The sequence below is a fragment of the Oncorhynchus mykiss genome, chromosome 10 (genome assembly GCF_013265735.2).
Source record: "Oncorhynchus mykiss isolate Arlee chromosome 10, USDA_OmykA_1.1, whole genome shotgun sequence".
Classification (NCBI taxonomy): domain Eukaryota; kingdom Metazoa; phylum Chordata; class Actinopteri; order Salmoniformes; family Salmonidae; genus Oncorhynchus; species Oncorhynchus mykiss.
In genome coordinates this window covers 517,735-527,906 of record NC_048574.1, presented here as the reverse complement: position 1 = coordinate 527,906, position 10,172 = coordinate 517,735, and positions in this window count along the sequence as shown.

Here is a 10,172-nt window from a genome sequence, read left to right as displayed (position 1 = left end):
TGATGGAAACACATCGTCTCTGATGGAAACACATCGTCTCTGATGGAAACACATCATCTCTGATGGAAACACATCGTCTCTGATGGAAACACATCGTCTCTGATGGAAACACATCGTCTCTGATGGAAACACATCGTCTCTGATGGAAACACATCGTCTCTGATGGAAACACATCGTCTCTGATGGAAACACATCGTCTCTGATGGAAACACATCGTCTCCGATGGAAACACATCGTACATCGTCTCTGATGGAAACACATCGTCTCTGATGGAAACACATCGTCTCTGATGGAAACACATCGTCTCTGATGGAAACACATCGTCTCTGATGGAAACACATCGTCTCTGATGGAAACACATCGTCTCCGATGGAAACACATCGTACATCGTCTCTGATGGAAACACATCGTCTCTGATGGAAACACATCGTCTCTGATGGAAACACATCGTCTCTGATGGAAACACATCGTCTCCGATGGAAACACATCGTCTCTGATGGAAACACATCGTCTCCGATGGAAACACATCGTCTCTGATGGAAACACATCGTCTCCGATGGAAACACATCGTCTCTGATGGAAACACATCGTCTCTGATGGAAACACATCGTCTCCGATGGAAACACATCGTACATCGTCTCCGATGGAAACACATCGTCTCTGATGGAAACACGTCGTCTCCGATGGAAACACGTCGTCTCCGATGGAAACACATCGTCTCTGATGGAAACACGTCTCCTGCTCAACACAAAGTCAATCACAGTCATACTGGTACTTCAGAGCTGCTTCTTTATTCTCAAACAAGTTTAATCATCATTATTTAAAAATCTGTTATTTAAAAATAACAGACAAAAGAAGATAAAAAAAACTACGGATTGTAAATTTATAATCATCAACCAGCCGTACAGGTACAGAGTCTGTCTGTCTCAGTGGGTGACATCATCTGTTTATAGGTTTCTCATAAAGGCTGTGTTTACACATACATGTCAATTCTGATTCGTTGCCAGTAATTAGTCCTTTTGATCAATCAGATCAGCTCCTTTGCCATTAATTGCAACGTAAAACTAATAATGGAGGTGATGCAGTCAGATGTTGGCTTGGGATTGGGGGACTTTTCTGCAGCACTATACTGCTGTATCTCAATAAGGCTCAATGCGTTTCAATGGCTAGAGGGAGAAATAGTGACAGCAAATTGCTCTTTAACATCAGATTTCAATGTAACATCAGACGTAAGATCAACATTAGGCAGTCCTAATTCAGTTTGGTATTGGCCCGTAGTGGGAGTTACGTTGCTAGGGTTGCAGAATTTCAGTAACTTTACAAACATTTCCAGATTTTCCAGAAATCCTGGATGGAGGATAGCAGATAACTTGCGTGTTATTTTCTGATTCTGGGACTCTTCGAATTCGGATTCCTGGAAAACCTGGGAATGTTGGGGAATTTACTGGAATTTTGCTAATTAATTGTGTTTTTATTTTGATGTCTGTAAGACCGGGCTGTTTTTAAATGTAAATGAAGGTGTTCAGCTTGGCAATAGTCTGTGTGACTAATGCTGGGTTAATGATCTGTGTGACTAATGCTGAGTTAATGATCTGTGTGACTAATGCTGAGCTAATGATCTGTGTGACTAATGCTGAGTTAATGATCTGTGTGACTAATGCTGGGTTAATGATCTGTGTGACTAATGCTGAGTTAGTGATATGTGTGACTAATGCTGAGTTAGTGATATGTGTGACTAATGCTGGGTTAGTGATATGTGTGACTAATGCTGAGTTAGTGATATGTGAGACTAATGCTGGGTTAGTAATATGTGTGACTAATGCTGGGTTAGTGATATGTGTGACTAATGCTGAGTTAATGATCTGTGTGACTAATGCTGGGTTAATGATCTGCGTGACTAATGCTGGGTTAGTGATATGTGGGACTAATGCTGAGTTAATGATCTGTGTTACTAATGCTGAGTTAGTGATATGTGTGACTAATGCTGAGTTAGTGATATGTGTGACTAATGCTGGGTTAGTGATATGTGTGACTAATGCTGAGTTAGTGATATGTGAGACTAATGCTGGGTTAGTGATATGTGTGACTAATGCTGGGTTAGTGATATGTGTGACTAATGCTGAGTTAATGATCTGCGTGACTAATGCTGGGTTAGTGATATGTGGGACTAATGCTGAGTTAATGATCTGTTTTACTAATGCTGAGTTAATGATATGTGTGACTAATGCTGAGTTAGTGATATGTGTGACTAATGCTGGGTTAGTGATATGTGTGACTAATGCTGAGTTAGTGATATGTGTGACTAATGCTGAGTTAGTGATGTGTGTGACTAATGCTGGGTTAGTGATATGTGTGACTAATGCTGAGTTAGTGATATGTGTGACTAATGCTGAGTTAGTGATATGTGTGACTAATGCTGGGTTAGTGATATGTGTGACTAATGCTGAGTTAGTGATATGTGTGACTAATGCTGAGTTAGTGATGTGTGTGACTAATGCTGGGTTAGTGATATGTGTGACTAATGCTGAGTTAGTGATATGTGTGACTAATGCTGAGTTAGTGATATGTGGGACTAATGCTGGGTTAGTGATGTGACTAGATATAGTTCAGAAACGTTAAATTTTGATATGGTGTGTAAATGTTTATTTATTGCCAGAAGTGATCATGATAAAGCATTAAACAGGTAACTGCCAAAATTAGGCAGTCCTAATTCAGTTTGGTATTGGCCCGTAGTGGGAGTTACGTTGCTAGGGTTGCAGAATTTCAGTAACTTTACAAACATTTCCAGATTTTCCAGAAATCCTGGATGGAGGATAGCAGATAACTTGCGTGTTATTTTCTGATTCTGGGACTCTTCGAATTCGGATTCCTGGAAAACCTGGGAATGTTGGGGAATTTACTGGAATTTTGCTAATTAATTGTGTTTTTATTTTGATGTCTGTAAGACCGGGCTGTTTTTAAATGTAAATGAAGGTGTTCAGCTTGGCAATAGTCTGTGTGACTAATGCTGGGTTAATGATCTGTGTGACTAATGCTGAGTTAATGATCTGTGTGACTAATGCTGAGCTAATGATCTGTGTGACTAATGCTGGGTTAATGATCTGCGTGACTAATGCTGGGTTAGTGATATGTGGGACTAATGCTGAGTTAATGATCTGTTTTACTAATGCTGAGTTAATGATATGTGTGACTAATGCTGAGTTAGTGATATGTGTGACTAATGCTGGGTTAGTGATATGTGTGACTAATGCTGAGTTAGTGATATGTGTGACTAATGCTGAGTTAGTGATGTGTGTGACTAATGCTGGGTTAGTGATATGTGTGACTAATGCTGAGTTAGTGATATGTGTGACTAATGCTGAGTTAGTGATATGTGGGACTAATGCTGGGTTAGTGATGTGACTAGATATAGTTCAGAAATGTTAAATTTTGATATGGTGTGTAAATGTTTATTTATTGCCAGAAGTGATCATGATAAAGCATTAAACAGGTAACTGCCAAAATAAAGGAAACACCAACATAAAATACCAGAACAGCTTCAATATAACTTGGCATAGTTTCTACAAGTGTCTGGAACTCTTGGAGGGATCTCCCATAACTGTTCAATTGGGTTGAGATCTAGTGACACACACACACACACACACACACACACACACACACACACACACACACACACACACACACACACACACACACACACACACACACACACACACACACACACACACACACACACACACACACACTTTGCAATCACTCTTTCAAAGTAAGAGGTCTCTTCTTCTAGACATAGTCACCAAAATAATGGGCAACTGGGCATTTTCATACATGACCCTAAGCATAATGGGATGTTAATTGCATAATTACCACACCTGTGTGGAAGCACCTGCTTTCATTTACTCAAGTGTTTCCTTTATTTTGGCAGTTACGTGTGTATCATATAATCACAAGTAATGATTGTGAAAGACCAACCCCATTCTTTTGAAGTTAGTTAACCTCTTAGAGCTCTAGGGGCGCTATTTCATTTTTGGATAAAAAACGTTCCCGTTTTAAGCGCGATATTTTGTCACGAAAAGATGCTCGACTATGCATATTCTTGACAGTTGTGGAAAGAAAACACTCTGAAGTTTCAGAATCTGCAAAGATTTTGTCTGTAAGTGCCCCAGAACTCATTCTACAGGCGAAACCAAGATGATGCATCACCCAGGAATTAGCAGAATTTCTGAAGCTCTGTTTTCCATTCTCTCCTTATATGGCTGTGATTGCGCAAGGAATGAGCCTACACTTTCTGTCGTTCGCCCAAGGTCTTAGCAGCATTGTGACGTATTTGTAGGCATATCATTGGAAGATTGGCCATAAGAGACTACATTTTCCAGAGGTCCGCCCGGTGTCCTTTGTCTAAATTTGTGCGTAATCTTCAGGTGCGGTCATTTTCTCCTGGGATTCAGGAGAGAAAGCATGTGTCCAAGAACGATGTATCAATGAAGAGATATGTGAAAAACACCTTGAGGATTGATTCTAAACAACGTTTGCCATGTTTTCAGTCGATATTATGGAGTTAATTTGGAAAAAAGTTTGCGTTTTGAGGACTGAATTTATGGATTTTTTTTGGTAGCCAAATGTGATGTATAAAACGGAGCTATTTCTAATACACAAGGAATCTTTTTGGAAAAACTGAGCATCTGCTATCTAACTGAGAGTATCCTCATTGAAAACATCAGAAGTTCTTCAAAGGTAAATGATTTTATTTGAAGGCTTTTATGTTTTTGTTAATGTTGCGTGCTGGATGCTAACGCTAATGCTAACGCTAAATGCTAACGCGAAATGCTAACTCTAGCTAGCTACTTTTACACAAATGATTGTTTTCCTATGGTTGAGAAGCATATTTTGAAAATCTGAGATGACAGTGTTGTTTACAAAAGGCTAAGCTTGAGAGATGGCATATTTATTTCATTTCATTTGCGATTTTCATAAATAGTTAACGTTGTGTTATGCTAATGAGCTTGCTGATAGATTTACACAATCCTGGATACAGGGGTTTTTTCATAGCTAAACGTGACGCAGAAAACGGAGCGATTTGTCCTAAACAAATAATCTTTCAGGAAAAACTGAACATTTGCTATCTGAGAGTCTCCTCATTGAAAACATCTGAAGTTCTTCAAAGGTAAATGATTTTTTTGAATGCTTTTCTGTTTTTTTGTGTAAATGTTGCCAGCTGAATGCTAATGCTAAATGCTACGTTAGCCATCAATACTGTTACACAAATGCTTGTTTTGCAATGGTTGAGAAGCATATTTTGAAAATCTGAGATGACAGTGTTGTTAACAAAAGGCTAAGCTTGAGAGATGGCATATTTATTTCATTTCATTTGCGATTTTCATGAATAGTTAACGTTGCGTTATGGTAATGAGCTTGAGTCTGTATTCACGAACCCGGATCCGGGATGGGGAGATCAGAAAGGTTAACAAAGCTAGCTAACAAAGTGTGGTGTTGGAGCAGGTTAAAGAAGTGTGGTGTTGGAGCTATCTAACAAAGTGTGGTGTTGGAGCAGGTTAAAGAAGTGTGGTGTTGGAGCTAGTTAAAGAAGTGTGGTGTTGGAGCAGGTTAAAGAAGTGTGGTGTTGGAGCAGGTTAAAGAAGTGTGGTGTTGGAGCAGGTTAAAGAAGTGTGGTGTTGGAGCTAGTTAAAGAAGTGTGGTGTTGGAGCTAGTTAAAGAAGTGTGGTGTTGGAGCAGGTTAAAGAAGTGTGGTGTTGGAGCTGGTTAAAGAAGTGTGGTGTTGGAGCTGGTTAAAGAAGTGTGGTGTTGGAGCAGGTTAAAGAAGTGTGGTGTTGGACAGGTTAAAGAAGTGTGGTGTTGGAGCTAGTTGAAGAAGTGTGGTGTTGGAGCAGGTTAAAGAAGTGTGGTGTTGGAGCAGGTTAAAGAAGTGTGGTGTTGGAGCAGGTTAAAGAAGTGTGGTGTTGGAGCTAGTTAAAGAAGTGTGGTGTTGGAGCAGGTTAAAGAAGTGTGGTGTTGGAGCTAGTTAAAGAAGTGTGGTGTTGGAGCAGGTTAAAGAAGTGTGGTGTTGGAGCTAGTTAAAGAAGTGTGGTGTTGGAGCAGGTTAAAGAAGTGTGGTGTTGGAGCAGGTTAAAGAAGTGTGGTGTTGGAGCAGGTTAAAGAAGTGTGGTGTTGGAGCAGGTTAAAGAAGTGTGGTGTTGGAGCTAGTTAAAGAAGTGTGGTGTTGGAGCAGGTTAAAGAAGTGTGGTGTTGGAGCAGGTTAAAGAAGTGTTGTGTTGGAGCAGGTTAAAGAAGAGTGTTGTTGGAGCTAGTTAAAGAAGTGTGGTGTTGGAGCTAGTTAAATAAGTATGGTGTTGGAGCAGGTTAAAGAAGTGTGGTGTTGGAGCTAGTTAAAGAAGTGTGGTGTTGGAGCAGGTTAAAGAAGTGTGGTGTTGGAGCAGGTTAAAGAAGTGTGGTGTTGGAGCTAGTTAAAGAAGTGTGGTGTTGGAGCTAGTTAAAGAAGTGTGGCGTTGGAGCAGGTTAAAGAAGTGTGGTGTTGGAGCTAGTTAAAGAAGTGTGGTGTTGGAGCAGGTTAAAGAAGTGTGGTGTTGGAGCTAGTTAAAGAAGTGTGGTGTTGGAGCAGGTTACAGAAGTGTGGTGTTGGAGCTAGTTAAAGAAGTGTGGCGTTGGAGCAGGTTAAAGAAGTTTGGTGTTGGAGCAGGTTAAAGAAGTGTGGTGTTGGAGCAGGTTAAAGAAGTGTGGTGTTGGAGCAGGTTAAAGAAGTGTGGTGTTGGAGCAGGTTAAAGAAGTGTGGTGTTGGAGCTAGTTAAATAAGTGTGGTGTTGGAGCTAGTTAAAGAAGTGTGGTGTTGGAGCTAGTTAAAGAAGTGTGGTGTTGGAGCTAGTTAAAGAAGTGTGGTGTTGGAGCAGGTTAAAGAAGTGTGGTGTTGGAGCTAGTTAAAGAAGTGTGGTGTTGGAGCAGGTTAAAGAAGTGTGGTGTTGGAGCAGGTTAAAGAAGTGTGGTGTTGGAGCTAGTTAAAGAAGTGTGGTGTTGGAGCTAGTTAAAGAAGTGTGGCGTTGGAGCAGGTTAAAGAAGTGTGGTGTTGGAGCTAGTTAAAGAAGTGTGGTGTTGGAGCAGGTTAAAGAAGTGTGGTGTTGGAGCTAGTTAAAGAAGTGTGGTGTTGGAGCAGGTTACAGAAGTGTGGTGTTGGAGCTAGTTAAAGAAGTGTGGCGTTGGAGCAGGTTAAAGAAGTTTGGTGTTGGAGCAGGTTAAAGAAGTGTGGTGTTGGAGCAGGTTAAAGAAGTGTGGTGTTGGAGCAGGTTAAAGAAGTGTGGTGTTGGAGCAGGTTAAAGAAGTGTGGTGTTGGAGCAGGTTAAAGAAGTGTGGTGTTGGAGCTAGTTAAAGAAGTGTGGTGTTGGAGCAGGTTAAAGAAGTGTGGTGTTGGAGCAGGTTAAAGAAGTGTGGTGTTGGAGCTAGTTAAAGAAGTGTGGTGTTGGAGCAGGTTAAAGAAGTGTGGTGTTGGAGCTAGTTAAAGAAGTGTGGTGTTGGAACAGGTTACAGAAGTGTGGTGTTGGAGCTAGTTAAAGAAGTGTGGCGTTGGAGCAGGTTAAAGAAGTGTGGTGTTGGAGCTAGTTAAAGAAGTGTGGTGTTGGAGCAGGTTAAAGAAGTGTGGTGTTGGAGCAGGTTAAAGAAGTGTGGTGTTGGAGCTAGTTAAAGAAGTGTGGTGTTGGAGCAGGTTAAAGAAGTGTGGTGTTGGAGCAGGTTAAAGAAGTGTGGTGTTGGAGCTAGTTAAAGAAGTGTGGTGTTGGAGCAGGTTAAAGAAGTGTGGTGTTGGAGCAGGTTAAAGAAGTGTGGTGTTGGAGCTAGTTAAAGAAGTGTGGTGTTGGAGCAGGTTAAAGAAGTGTGGTGTTGGAGCAGGTTAAAGAAGTGTGGTGTTGGAGCTAGTTAAAGAAGTGTGGTGTTGGAGCAGGTTAAAGAAGTGTGGTGTTGGAGCTAGTTAAAGAAGTGTGGTGTTGGAGCAGGTTAAAGAAGTGTGGTGTTGGAGCAGGTTAAAGAAGTGTGGTGTTGGAGTTAGCCATATAGAATGTTAGTCCTAGTTCTCTAGTGGACAAAGGGCCATCTTAGCATGGGCAGCGCCATTGAGTGCTTCTGCAGGGATCAGACAATTGTGAAGAAGAACATGGACTACTTTGAAAAAGCCAATGCTGTCACAGACGCAATAACGACACAGACACAAAGATGAGTCCTCTATTTATCTCTAGTCAGCTAGCTAACACAGCCAACTAAAGAAAAAGCTAACAGAGTGTAATGTTGGAGCTAGCTAATGACGTTAGCTCAGCAGTTAGCCAAGAGAGAACGCTAATACGCCAGCTAACAAACTGTACCCATAGACTCCCTGACACTCATCAAAATCTACCAATCTTCTCTAAACCTTTCTGATCTGCATGTCACCAACACTACGACAAACACCACTGGCCTCAACATTTTTTTTTAAAATCCTGAAATTAAAGATGAGATCTGGAAAATGAAAAAAAAAAAAACAACAACATGTATTACCAAAATTTCTGTACTTACACAGTATATACATTGCCTTGTGCTAACGCCCTCCAAAAAAAAAAATGTATCGCTTAGATAACAGTGGTGGGAACTCCTTTAAAAATAGATCAATTGGCTAATATACACATCTGAAAGGTATAAGGGATCCCAAAATCAAACAACATTTTTCACTATTTACCACATTTAGCAGATGCAATATACAGCCAGCCGTATGTATGCACAAGGAGAGGGGCTTAGAACCCGTATTAACAAAACTTAAGACAAATTATACTGTTTGTAAATAAGAACACTGACTGGTCTGTTATTATGTTGAATAAACCATACGTTTTTATCTTATCGGGATTTAATTAGGGAAAGACATTTTCTCTGCTCTTATTTGAACTAGAGTTGTAAAATAAATGGCAAAGTAGCAGGTGTTACTTGGGGGGAGGGTGAAGGAAGCCACACAGCTTAGCTAAAATAGAGCTTTCTCACAATGTTTTCAATGTTCCATCCAAGGCCAAGTTTTGGCCCAAACTCTTAAAATATATAAAAAAGTTAAAAATAAATAAATAAAAGAACAATAAAATAGTTAAACTTCTAATATCCATACAACACAACTCTACTACCCAACATATGGTGTGGTTCTCCATCCCCATGGCAACCGATGGTGCTGTAGAAACTGTTGCCGTGGCGACACTGTGCCGCGGGGCTTCTGAACAGGAACATACAGACGGACACATCATGGATACACAGACAGCAGGAATTAATTAGCATGATTATTAATCATGATTGTGTATATTAAAAAGCAAGACATTAATTGATTGATTGTTGTTTCATTTGATATAAACCTTCGCCCCTGCATCGATTTCGTACATTTTTGGTATTCGGAATTATACCGAGTGTCATTTTAAGGATCAGTTGGTTTTTAAAGACCCCCATATGGAAACGTGATGAACAAAGAACACAGATATCATATCTCACAACACAAAACCTCTGTCTATTATATCGTACAACGGGGCATCTTCTCCTGAGTACAGTTGGTGTTGTACAACCTTTGTCATTTCGTACCGTACAGGGCGCAACTTCTCCTGTTTCCAAGTCTATCATTCTCTTGAATACAATTTTAGTCAGGGTACAGTGAAGAGGACAGTGAAGGGGAGAGAGAAGGGGACAGTGGATGAATAGGGAAGGGGACAGTGAAGGGGAAGGGGACAGTGAAGGGGAAGGTGACAGTGAAGGGGACAGTGGAGGAATAGGGAAGGGGACAGTGAAGGGGAGAGAGAAGGGGACAGTGGAAGAGGACAGTGGAGGAATAGGGAAGGGGACAGTGAAGGGGAAGGGGACAGTGAAGGGGAGAGAGAAGGGGACAGTGGAAGGGGACAGTGAAGGGGAGAGAGAAGGGGACAGTGGAAGGGGACAGTGAAGGGGAGAGAGAAGGGGACAGTGAAGGGGACAGTGAAGGGGAAGGGGACAGTGAAGGGGACAGTGAAGGGGACAGTGAAGGGGACAGTAAAGGGGACAGTGAAGGGGACAGTGAAGGGGACAGTAAAGGGGACAGTGAAGGGGACAGTGAAGGGGACAGTGAAGGGGACAGTGAAGGGGACAGTAAAGGGGACAGTAAAGGGGACAGTGAAGGGGACAGTAAAGGGGACAGTAAAGGG